This window comes from Giraffa tippelskirchi, chromosome 13, assembly GCF_054371585.1.
Source record: "Giraffa tippelskirchi isolate mGirTip1 chromosome 13, T2T-mGirTip1v1.2.pri, whole genome shotgun sequence".
NCBI lineage: Eukaryota > Metazoa > Chordata > Mammalia > Artiodactyla > Giraffidae > Giraffa > Giraffa tippelskirchi.
The window spans coordinates 122,472,440-122,484,799 of NC_137287.1; the positions used below are offsets into that span (position 1 = coordinate 122,472,440).

The window sequence follows — 12,360 nt, forward strand, 5'->3', positions numbered from 1 at the left end:
AGCTCCAGAAGGTGGTGAAGAACAGGGAAGGCTGGTGCATTACAGTCCACGGGGTCACAGAGTCAGACGTGACTGAGCGACCAGACAGCAACCATGAACAACAACAGTTCCTTTAAGAGACTGGGATAATAAGAATAGTATCTAAGTGAGGTGTGGTGAGGCACTGCATTTATTGAATGCAGAAAACTCCTAATGCCCAGCCCATACTCAATACATATTAGCTGTTATTTTTAAATGATTATTATTAGCATGATGTTGACATTTATGTTAGGAGGCTGTTACTTTATTTCAGAGGTAAGTACATTTTATATGAAATATAAATATACGTATAAGGAATAAGGGATAAAAGTGATGCTATTTTTAGTTACATGTTTATACAGTGTTTTCCCCCAGTGAATTATAGGTATTCACTTTAATTCAGGGATTTGGTCCACTGAGTTGAGTGTGGACCAAGAATCTGGAATAAGATGGTGTTGAAACGTGCAGCTGCAGGAATGTGCACGGGGAACAAGCGGGGGCCAGGACTGCACCCACCTGGCAGAGGCGTTCGACGAGCTCGCGTCAGGAAGCGGAGGTGCAACCCAGCGTCCCAGCAGCTCAGCGACGTCCCCGAGGAGCCCTCGCGCCAGGAGCACGCGGACCTTGGCAGGACGACATGGGAGGGTGAGAGCTGGAAACTAACTGAAGGCCCAGCAGCAAGATGATGGGTAAACAGATCGGGACAAAGTCATTCAACGGAATCTTACACCAAAGTTAAAATAAATGAGCTGGAGCCCAAATGAACTGTATCAGCAAGGCAAGGTCTCAAGAACATACTATTGAATAAAGAGCAAATTACAGAAAGACATGTGAAGCCTGAAACCTAAAAACAATACCATATATTATGGATATGTTCATAGGTAGTAATCATAAAACATGTTTGGGAATAATGGATACCAGATTCAGGAAAGCCGTTATTTCTAAGAAAAGAGGAAGGAGGGACTTGTCATTGTTTAGTCATTAAGTCATGTCCAATTCTTTGTGACCCTGTGGACTGTAGCCCATCAGGCTCCTCTGTCCATGGGATTTCTCAGGCAAGAATACTGGAGCGGGTTGCCATTTCCTCCTCCAGGGGATCTTCCCGACCCAGAGATGGAACCCACATCTTCTGCATTGCAAGCGGATTCTTTACCGCTGAGCCACTGGCGAAGCCCAAAGGGGGAAACAATTCAACTCTATCTGTATTATCTTATTACTCAAAAAAAAGTATTAGGGTCTAAACGACTCTAATGTTAAAATCTGACAAAGCTGGGTGGTGAGTGCTTTTCTGTATGCTTGAGATGTTTCAGAATTTTAAACTCATGTTTATTACTTGCTTTGTCTGTTCTCGCTCCTCTTTCTTTGTCTCTTAAAGATAAAAGTGTTGGAACCGTAAAACACGTTTATCACTTATGCTTAGATGTGCATTTTTCAGAGCAGCAGGTTCTTCCTGCTATGAACACTCTGTAAAAGGTTTTGGGCTGATGGATTTCAGTTTCGAGTGCTAGAACGTGTTTTCTGCTGGGCTCGGAGGAGAGGTCATGAAGTACGCGCTGCGGTCGGGGCTGAGTTAATTATTGACTGGGGCTGCGTCCCCTCCGCGAGCCTCCGCCCCGGGGACCACGGAGGGAGAGGGGCCGCGAGTCGGCCGGGTGGCCGAGCCCCCAGCATCGCTGCCTCCCTGAGCCAGCAGTGTTTCCGGGGCTCGCTCCAGCCAGCCTGCAGGCGTAGGAGACTCAGAGAGGGAATCAGGCCTGGCGGAGTTACTCCTGACCTGCTGCGGAGGTTCAGGGAGGCCAAGGAGGTGTGCGACCTTCCGGTTAAAGTGTGACTTGACAAGAGGGGCAAGTGAGGCATCAAGTTCATGGATGAGATCAGTGTCAACGAGGACAAACCCAGCGAGTGACCACGTGTGTGTGTGTGAGTAAGTAAAGCGGTGCATCACAATATGTGTATTAAATCTAAAGCATATAACCTTGTACACAATATCTTGTAAGTTACGGACTCAGCACCCTGTGAAAGGTGAAATGTCTAACCCTGAACTGATTCAGCAAAGACAGGGAGGGTCACGGTATTCCTTAGAGAGCTTATCTTCCCAGGAAGCCAGGTGGAAACTCAAAACAATTCTACTCTTGTGGATGGTTTTGTGGTGGGTTGGGTTAAAAAGGCTATGGTTTTTCCAGTGGTCATGTATGGATGTGAGAGTTGGACGGTGAAGAAAGCTGAGCACCGAAGAATTGATGCTTTTGAACTGTGGTGTTGGAGAAGACTCTTGAGAGTCCCTTCGACTGCAAGGAGATCCAATCAATCCATCCTAAAAGAGATCAATCCTAGGTGTTCATCGGAAGGTCTGATGTTGAAACTGAAGCTCCAATACTTTGGCCACCTCATGCGAAGAGTTGACTCATTGGAAAAGACCCTAATGCTGGGTAGGATTGGGGGCGGGAGGAGAAGGGGACGACAGAGGATGAGATGGTTGGATGGCATCACCGACTCGATGAACATGGGTTTGGGTAGACTCCGGGAGTTGGTGATGGACAGAGAGGCCTGGCGTGCTGCAATTCATGGGGTTGCAGAGAGTCGGACACGACTGAGCGACTGAACTGAACTGAACTGGGTTAAAAAATTGTTTTTGAATTTTATTGCTATAAGAACACTTCACGTGAGATCTGCCCTCTTACCAGAATCTCGGTGTATAAGGCCGTGCTGTACGGCACATTGGCAGAAGTCACTCATCTTACATCAGGGACGCACCCTTCAGCAGCTCTGTATCTGCCCCTCCTCCAGCACCTGGCTACCAGCCGCCATTCTATCCTTTGCCTCTGTGAGCTTATTTTAAAGCTGTCGTATAGGTGGATCATGCCTATATGGATCATATGGGTGGAAATTTGTCCTTGTGTAACTGGCTTCTTTCACTTAGCACTGTGTCCTCAAGGTTCACTCATGTTTTGGCACTTAGAAGGATTTCCTTCTTTTTGAAGGCCAAATAATATTCCACTGTGTGTATATGTGGCATTTTCTTGGTCCATTCATTCATTCAAGCACTTTTGAAAAAAATTTCAACTTTCTATTTTGAAAATCTCAAACTGCAAACACGTTGGAAAAGAATGTTTCATGAACACCAGGAATGCCATTTTTACCTTTCACCCATATTCTTCAAATTAACACATTTCCTGTTTCTGTCTCTGAGATACACTATATATTGTGCAGTATGTACTGTATGTATTAATATAATGTGTGTGTGTTTGTGCTCAGTCGTGTCCGACTCTTTGCGACCCCACAGACTACAGCCCGCCAGGCTCTCCTGTCCATGGGATTATCCTGGCAAGAATACTGGAGTAAGTTGCCATACCCTTCTCCAGGGGATCTTCCCAACCCAGGGATCGAACCCACTTCTCTTACGTCTACTGCATTGGCAGGTGGTTTCTTCACCACTAGCACCACCTGGGAAGCCCAATATAGTTGCTGCTGCTGCTAAGTCGCTTCAGTCGTGTCCAACTCTGTGCAACCCCATAGATGGCAGCCCACCAGGCTCCCCCACCCCTGGGATTATCCAGGCAAAAATACTCGAGTGGGTTGCCATTTCCCTCTCCGATGCATGAAATATAGTATATACAAACATTATTTTTCTGCAAAATTATTTGAGAGCAAATTGCAGACATCACGCCATTTTACTTCTAAAACTCTCAACAAGTATCACCCATGAACAAGAGGTTTCTCTCACACAAGAACACAGTCAGGGTTGCCTGCAAGAGAACTCTGCCCAGGATTTAGAAGAGGGAAGTGAAGAAACCCTGGCTCGAGAGTCCTGACTTCGCTGCCACTGTTGGATGAGGTCCGATTCCATGAGCGATCCCTCTTCTGGATCCCTCACCCTGGTTCTGCTTCCCTGCACAAGCTCCGAGTGATACAGACTGAAGGTCAGCATTTATCTACCTTGGAGCTTCCTGATCTTTTCCAAGTTTTAGGGAGAAAACTGTTACTTTTAGGTAAGTTTCTAACTGATCAATGTCTTAGCTGGGACCAATTACGTTTACATGAAGACTTTTCAAAGGGTTGAACGTTTCTCTCTGAGTTTTCTGCTTGCTTGGTGAGAGAGCAGCTTTTAATTGTTTGCCTCAAAGGCCAGCAGAAGATGTCACTGGGTTTTATAATACGTGAACCCAGTGACCGCAGTGAGTTGCAGAGGTGACGAGGTTCAGCTGGCAATCATTGGCAGACCTCCAGCGTGTCTGTGCAGGACCTGTGACCTCTAAGTGAGTTCCTAAGGTTAAAGTTTAGTCCCAGGGTGAGGCCAGCTCTAAAGAATCCTAGCTTTTTAGACTGATGAGGAAAGGAGACCTGGGGGAGGGAGAGGAAAGGCCCCTCGAGATGGGGCTGGGGGCCGGGGGAGGCGGTGCTGGGGTTTGTGGCACTTAAGGGCTCTGTGGCCAGCCACAGCCAGACCTGGCTCGCAGTAACACCGTATTCCTGCTGTGTAACTAGAAGTAGGGCTTCCCATGTGGCTCAGCGCTAAGGAATCTGCCTGCTAATGCAGGAGATGCAAGAGACGTGGGTTCGATCCCTGGGTCGGCAACATACCCTGGAGGAGGAAACGGTACTCTTGCCTGGAGAATCCCGTGGACAGAGGAGCTTGGCGGGCTACAGTCCATGGAGTCACTAAAGAGTTGGACGTGACTTAGAGACTAAACAATAACAACTAGAAACAACTTATAGCAAGTCTTCAGGTCTCCGTCCTGATCTGTAACATGGGCTGAGAATCCCTTTCTTAAATGGTTTGCAGAGATCAACTGGAACCGTGTATGGAGGACTCTGTATAGTGCCTGGTATGCAGGACAGCGGATAAGAGACTCCTGACCCAGGTGACCTGAGACAAGTTATTCAACTGTTCAGTCCTTCAGTTTGGTCATCTGTAAAATGGAGCTACCCATAGCATCCACTTCCAATATTTTCATGAACACTAAATAAGGGGGTAGCAGTGTGGTTAGGAAGGCAAACATTAGATTCAAATTCTGGCTCCAACATTTCACTGCTGTGTGACCTGGTGAAAGTTACTTAACATCTCTGAGTCCATTACTGGTTCTCATTTTAAAAAAATCATGATGGAATTCCCTGGTAGTCTGGTGGTTGGGACTTTGTGCTTCCACTGCTGAGGGCACAGATTCAAGCCCCGGCTGGGAACTAAGATCCTGCAAGCCCCGTGGTATGCTCTGAGGGTGTAAAGTAGGTAACAGAGCCTAGTGCTCCTGGTTTTCAGTAAATATGGCTATTATTATCGCGGCCCTTATCATGATGATTAGACATATTCCAAGGTCTGGGCTAAGTGCATTGTGTGCTTAGTTGCTTTAACTCTTGCAGCCATCCTGCTGGGTAAGTGTCGTTTGATACTCTTGCTCCCTGATGGAGAAGCCACTGGAAGGTGGCTCAGGGTCAGTGCTGTCTCTCTGTTTGCTCATGTTTGCGCCGGGGAGCTGAGCCCCTCACCACTGGGCTGTGCACTGCCTTCATATCTGGAGGAATAAATGCGCAGGGCAGGTCACTCCCTCCGGAACCCCCGTCTCTCTCACTGAGTGCTTGATAAAGGCTGAGCATCCTGGGGTCGGAGTGCCTACCGTGGACAGGCTGCGGGTTGCCTCTCGGACACGTTTGAAAAGCCGTAAAGGAGAGGGCAGACCCTCTGTGTCGGGGTGGAGGGCCTTTGGGGGGCTCTGCCTCATCTCCTTGTTGCCGGAAGGTTCCTGCATTGACAGTGGGAGTGTGAGGCACTGCTCAAAGGGAAAACACAAACCCAACCTTTATGACTCACAAAGCAACGCTGTAAGGAATCCTGCTTTTTAACAATGGAGAAGAACATTACAAGAGCTAGGGCGCTTTTTCAGAGGTTTCAGTTGAAACACATATCTGTGAGGATGCTTGTTGCTAACAGCTAGGGAAATGAGCCCGAATCTGGAGGACAGAGGCATCCCTCTCCTCTGGGGACTGCTGGGCAGTGAGGAGCAGACGCTCGGGGCACTGAGCCACGTTTCAGGACATGAGATGTGCTGGGTATGGGGCTCTGCTCTTACAGAATTTCACAGCTGAAGAAATCTATAGACAGACGTTGACTTTTTCAACTGTTTTTTTCTTTTTCATTTTGGAAGGACAGGAATGGGGACTGCAGTTAAAAGAAGGACTTGCGCCTGGTCCTTTAACACATGCTAAGGCCACAAGAGCGTAGAAGGTGGGGCAAGAGTGTCAGTGAGTGAAAGGGACCAGCGGGAGGTCACAGGAAATGGTGGCGAGCAGGGCAAGCCAGGAGGACCTGACCTCCTCACAGGGGGTTCCGTTACCAGGTTGTATGGACGATGCCGCAGGAACGACTTTCCAACAGAAGTGAAGATCCCAGTTTGGAGAATGGAATCTCCCAATTTTTAAAAACCGTTGATGAATTCAAAAGTTTCAGACACACCCTACAAGCCAGGCAAAGCCTTCCCGAGGCCCTCAGTTGGCTCACTGCCTGCCTGTTTGTGACCTGGGCTGCAGAACCTTCCAGCACTCCACACATTTCCTGACAGCACAGCTCCCATCTCACTTCCTGTCAAGCGTTGTTTTTCTTCCAAGGCTGCCCTGTTTACTTCGGTCAGGCACCCTTGGTGTGATAACTTCCTTAATTCTTCATCCTGAATCAGGACCTCAAATGAAGACAATGTTTTACTTGTGTTTCCTGCCTACCATTCACCCCTTTCTGCTTGTTCAGCCATAAATTCAGGAACCACAAGGAAAGCTATTAAGATTAAAGAGTGTTTTAAACTCTCACCCCACCCCTAGTTTCTATTAAAGAATCTTCTTTTTATAGTAAACTAGAGACAGGATGTTCAGAGTCCGGGTTCAGAAGGTGCAGGGTTTTTGCTTAGCAAAGTTCAAAAATAGAACAAAAAATACAACTTAGTAAACCATTAATATCCAAATACTACTCTTTCCTCCATGAAAGCAGCCACTGGAACCATTTCCACCTCTGAACTTGGAACAGGACACGGCCTGCGAGGCTGGTTCCATTTTTCACGCACTGTTGATTCTGTGTCTTGATTCCATCCTTGCATCTTTAAGGCAACAACCAGAAAAACAGCCATGTGACACCCAGCTGGGCTGTAAGTCTCTCCTGGATTTCCAAGCAGACTCGGACAGTGAGTCAGAGATGAGTCATAAACCCCTGAATTTCAGTTTCAGGTTAAGTCTTTCACTTAAGGCGAGGCAGTTTCTTCCTCTTGGGTGAACAAATGTGCTTACTTTAAAACACTGATCAATAAAGTCATTAAGCAGATGTGGTCTATCAAAGAAATGCTAAACTAGTTTCTATGCTTCAAACCATTTTGGAAAGATACATTATAATTGAAGAATGGGGGATAGAAATGTGAGTTTTCACCGAAGGAGGTGTGGGTGACCAGTTAGACACAGACACACTCATACACACAGATACACACTTCCAGACCCGGTAGTGAGCAAACATCCCGGGTGACTGTTCATGCTGGTTCGGTTCCCGGTCAGAGCTTCTGTCGCGTGTGGCTCTAGTCAGCTTCTTACTCAACTTCTGGCCGCTTCTGTTTCTTATCAGCAAAACATGGGTAATAAGAAAGAGTACCTCCCGTGCAAAGCTGTGGAGATTAAACGATATAAAACATGTCGCACTTCTAGCACAGTATCTGGCCCATAAACAAAGTCCACAAGTAGTGTAAATAATACTAGGACCACTAACACGTCTATGGCTAATGTTTTTTAGAGGCATCTTGCATCCAACTATTAAATAACAGACAGGACTGATTCCAGAGCTCTGACTCCTTCCACCAGAGCCTGTGACCAAGATGATGGTGGTGGTTTATTCTCTAAGTGGTATCTGACCCTTTGCAACCTCGTGGACTGTAGCCTGCCAGGCTCCTCTGCCCAGGGATTTGCCAAGCAAGAATACTGGAGTGAATTGCCGTTTCATTCTCCAGGGGATCTTCCTGACCCAGGGAATGAACCCAGGTCTCCTGCATTGTGGGTTTCCCTTGTGGCTCAGCTGGTAAAGAATCCGCCTGCAATGCAGGAGACCTGGGTTTGATCCCTGGGTTGGGAAGATCCCCTGAAGAAGGGAAAGGCTACCCACTCCAGTGTTCTGGCCTGGAAAATTCCATGGACTGTATGGGGTTGAAAAGAGTCGGATACAACTGAGCAGCTTTCACTTTCTCCTGCATTGTAGGCATATTCTTTACCGACTGGACTACCTGGGGACCAAGAATAAATTCGTATCCCGTTACCTTGGGAGAGAGAAACAGTGGACTGTGGACAACACTTACCTCATTAAATGTGAACTTTTGTGCCTGTGAAGACCCATCTCCCTAGTTGTGTGTGTCCCTAGAGAATCTATTCTCTGTGAAATGGTGGTGGGGAGACAGAGTATCTTTGTCTGGGGACCTGGAAGATCCACGGGAGGAAACCCAGTTTCTGGGGATATTAGATGACTTTTGCAGGCAGCTGTTGCTTGTGAGATTTTACATAAGCTGTACCTACTAAGCCCAGGAAAGTATGCTAAATAACCTGGTAGCCTAAGCAACAGATAGCCCAGCTCATTTTCCGTTTCTCCTTTGTTGGGTCTAAATTCTCTTCACAGTTTCCCACTCAGACTAGGTTAAATTAAGTGAAAGTGAAAGTGTTAGTGGCTTAGCCACATCCCACTCTTTGCGACCCCATGCACTATAGTCACCAGGCTCCATGGGATTGTCCAGGCAAGAACGCTGGCGTGGGTTGCCTTGCTCTTCTGCAGGGGATCTTCCCAAGCCAGGGATTGAACCCGGGTCTCCTGCGTTGCAGGCGGATTCTTTACCATCTGAGCACCAGGGAAGCCCGAACCCGAGAGGACACATCAGTTGCTTTACCTCTGTTTCACTACAGGAGGCGCTGCAGTGCAGGGACCAGGAGCTCATGTGCGGGAGCTGGCGTCCCTGGTCTGACTCGTGGTTGTTGGTTGGATTTATTGGTTGGTTAATTTGAGATTCGTAAGATGGGGATAAGGAAAATAGCAGCACCAACTCCTGAGTGAGTTGGGAGGGTTAAATGAATGCTGAGGACAGTGCCTGGTTCCGAGCACAAACTTAAGAAACACAGGCTCCCAGCTGTGCCGCTCGTCCCCAAAAATCTGCGCACGCACACACATCCAGCCAGATGGTGATGGTCTTTCCAGAGTTCACAGATCCCGCTTCAACCTCCTCCCAGGTTTAGAACCCCCGTGTGGAAAACCACCTGCAGTCAAGGAAAGTGTGTTTACCTGGAAAACCACGCTCCCCACCGTCGGATGCCTGCCGTCTGTGGGGAAGCAGGCCATCTCAGTTCAGTTCAGTTCAGTCGCTCAGTCGTGTCCGAATCTTTGCGACCCCATGAATTGCAGCATGCCAGGCCTCTCTGTCCATCACCAACTCCCGGAGTCTACCCAAACCCATGTTCATCGAGTCGGTGATGCCATCCAACCATCTCATCCTCTGCTGTCCCCTTCTCCTCCCGCCCCCAATCCTACCTAGCATTAGGGTCTTTTCCAATGAGTCAACCCTTCGCATGAGGTGGCCAAAGTATTGGAGTTTCAGCTTCAACATCAGACCTTCCGATGAACACCCAGGATTGATCTCTTTTAGGATGGATTGATTGGATCTCCTTGCAGTCCAAGGGACTCTCAAGAGTCTTCTCCAACACCACAGTTCAAAAGCATCAATTCTTCGGCGCTCAGCTTTCTTCACCGTCCAACTCTCACATCCATACACGACCACCGGAAAAACCATAGCCTTGACTAGACGGACTTTTGTTGGCAAAGTAATGTCTCTGCTTTTAAATATGCTATCTAGGTTGGCCATAACCTTCCTTCCAAGGAGTAAGCACCTTTTAATTTCATGGCTGCAATCACCATCAGCAGTGATTTTGGAGCCCAAAAAAATAAAGTCTGACACTGTTTCCACTGTTTCCCCATCTATTTCCCATGAAGTGATGGGACCAGATGCCATGATCTTAGTTTTCTGAACGTTGAGCTTTAAGCCAACTTTTTCACTCTCCTCTTTCACCTTCATCAAGAGGCTCTTTAGTTCTTCTTCACTTTCTGCCAGTCTCAGAGGGGATGTTTAATGGGGCTTCGAGGTTTGAATTCTGTTTATTAGGAAGGAAAGAACAGGCTCCTTCAAGCCGGTGATTCATCCTCCAGTTCTTTCAGGCAAAGAGAGGGAGAGAGTGACTGAAGAGCCCTCATCCCTGGTTTGGGGAGCAGAGACCTCACAAAGGCTGCCTGCCCTCCAGAGATTTCCCGCGCTCCCTCCGGAGAGAGCCAGGCTGAATCACTCCTGTGTCTGGACACATCAAAAGGCAAACTGCCTGTTTGTCGTGCTCGCCAGGCCCAGCTGGGAGAAGCAACGGCAGGTCTGGGTGTGACTCACCCGGACCAGGTCGGGGAGTGGAGGTCACCTGGTTCCCCGGGTGCTGATCCTCACCCTCAGCCGGGGGCAGGCTGTGCCTCCTGCCAGGGAGCCGGGCACGCAGACACTGTTGGTTTGCTTCCGCCTCTCGGTGCCAGAGCGGAGCCCAGCAGGGCTTAGAAGACGGGCATCAGGCTTGAGTCTTAGAGAAGAATGTGACCGTCATTCAGCGCTCACTAAATACCTGGGGCATGAGTTCAAGGGACCTATTACTGTGAAAAACGGGCCAGGCAGGCAGTTAATTAAAGAAATATGCGAAAAACGTGATGAACAGGAAGCGGAAAATAATTGCTTTGGGTTGCTCTTTAGATGCTTAATCCAAAATGCAGTTAAATCTTTGAATCTGCCCTCTACCCCATTTTTTTTTCCCCCATAAATTTCTTTTCTTCAAAGTCAGGGTCTTCCATAGACAGAGAAAACAAATTTATGGTTACCAAAGGAGAAAGGGCGGGGTGAGGGGTAAATTAAGAGTTTGGGATTAACAGATACACACAATTATACAGGAAACAGACGGCCAACAGGGACCTCCTGTGTAGCACACAGAACTGTACTCAGTATTTTGTAATAAACTATAAGGAGAAAGAATCTGGAAAAGAATAGATACATATGTACGTATAATTGCATGACTTTGCTGTACGCCTGAAACTAACACAACATTTTAGATCAACTAAACTTCAATAAAAATTTAGAAAAATATGTGAGGGTCTTTTTATAGCTGGAATTTTCTACCACATACCATAACAGATTTAACTTCAGCACATTCCACACTAAATCATATTTTTATATATACATATTCATATGCTGCTGCTGCTAAGTCGCGTCAGTCGTGTCCGACTCTGTGCGACCCCATAGATGGCAGCCCACCAGGCTCCCCCGTCCCTGGGATTCTCCAGGCAAGAGTACTGGAGTGGGTTGCCATTTCCTTCTCCAGGGCATGAAAGTGAAAAGTGAAAGTGGAGTCGCTCAGTCGTGTCCGACTCAGTGACCCCATGGACTGCAGCCCGCCAGGCTCCTCCGTCCATGGGATTTTCCAGGCAAGAGTACTGGAGTGGGGTGCCATTGCCTTCTCCAACATATTCATATAAGTGCATACTATACACACATATGTATATGTATCAAGTTAGTACTGATGCATACTCATATAAGCATATACTACACACACATGTATATGTATCAGTACTAACTTGAGTAACAACTGGTTACTGACATAGTTTTATATTTTCCAGATACTTATTAAACATCTATTACATGTCATTTTGATATTTCTTTCTCATAGGTAGGATGTGATTTTTTTTCCAGGTCTCAACTATTTTTTCAGGCTGTTGTGAAAAAAAATCAGATCCTAATTCCATCAGCCTTAAAGTAGCTGAGATGAAAATCTTTAGGGGAATATACGTTTTATGACCTCATCAATAAATGAACACATTCTTGACGTTCTTCTAAGGCTAAATACACATGTATGTATTATGGGTGTGGGTGCCTGTGTGTGTTGCAGTTGGTGGTAAGGTGCGTCAAGCCAAGCTTTAGCTGTCTGTGGTGGGCATATCCTTAAGGAAATAAGGTCATACTTTATGTGAAAAATGTATCTTGGTCATGTTTTGAGCAGCATGGAATTTGGAAAGAATTATGTCATTTGAAGAAGAGAGGAGAAAAAAGAATTCAAACGAGCACCTTTTACTTTCTATGACCCGGAAAACATTGATGTGTTTTAACTGTTGCCACTAGGATTTCCCAGCTGGCACAGTGGTAAAGGATCCACCTGCCCAGACAGGAGACCTGGGTTCGATCCTTGGGTCAGGAAGATCCCCTGGAGAAGGAAATGACAACCTGGCCCAGTATTCTTGCCTGGAGAATATCACGGACAGAGGAGCCTGGC

The 12,360-nt window shown here is 47.1% G+C and overlaps 1 protein-coding gene across 1 annotated transcript in view; it reads right to left on the reverse strand.

Annotated features, from left to right (window-relative positions):
* Positions 1–12,360, reverse strand: part of BCAS1 (brain enriched myelin associated protein 1) — a 143,339-nt gene that overhangs the window by 125,753 nt on the left and 5,226 nt on the right. The window contains exons 2-3 of the mRNA XM_081557300.1: positions 7,479–7,649; positions 535–641 (exon numbers count right to left, since the gene is read on the reverse strand). The gene's annotated coding sequence lies outside the window, so the exon portion shown is untranslated. The remainder of the gene's footprint in view (positions 1–534; positions 642–7,478; positions 7,650–12,360) is intronic.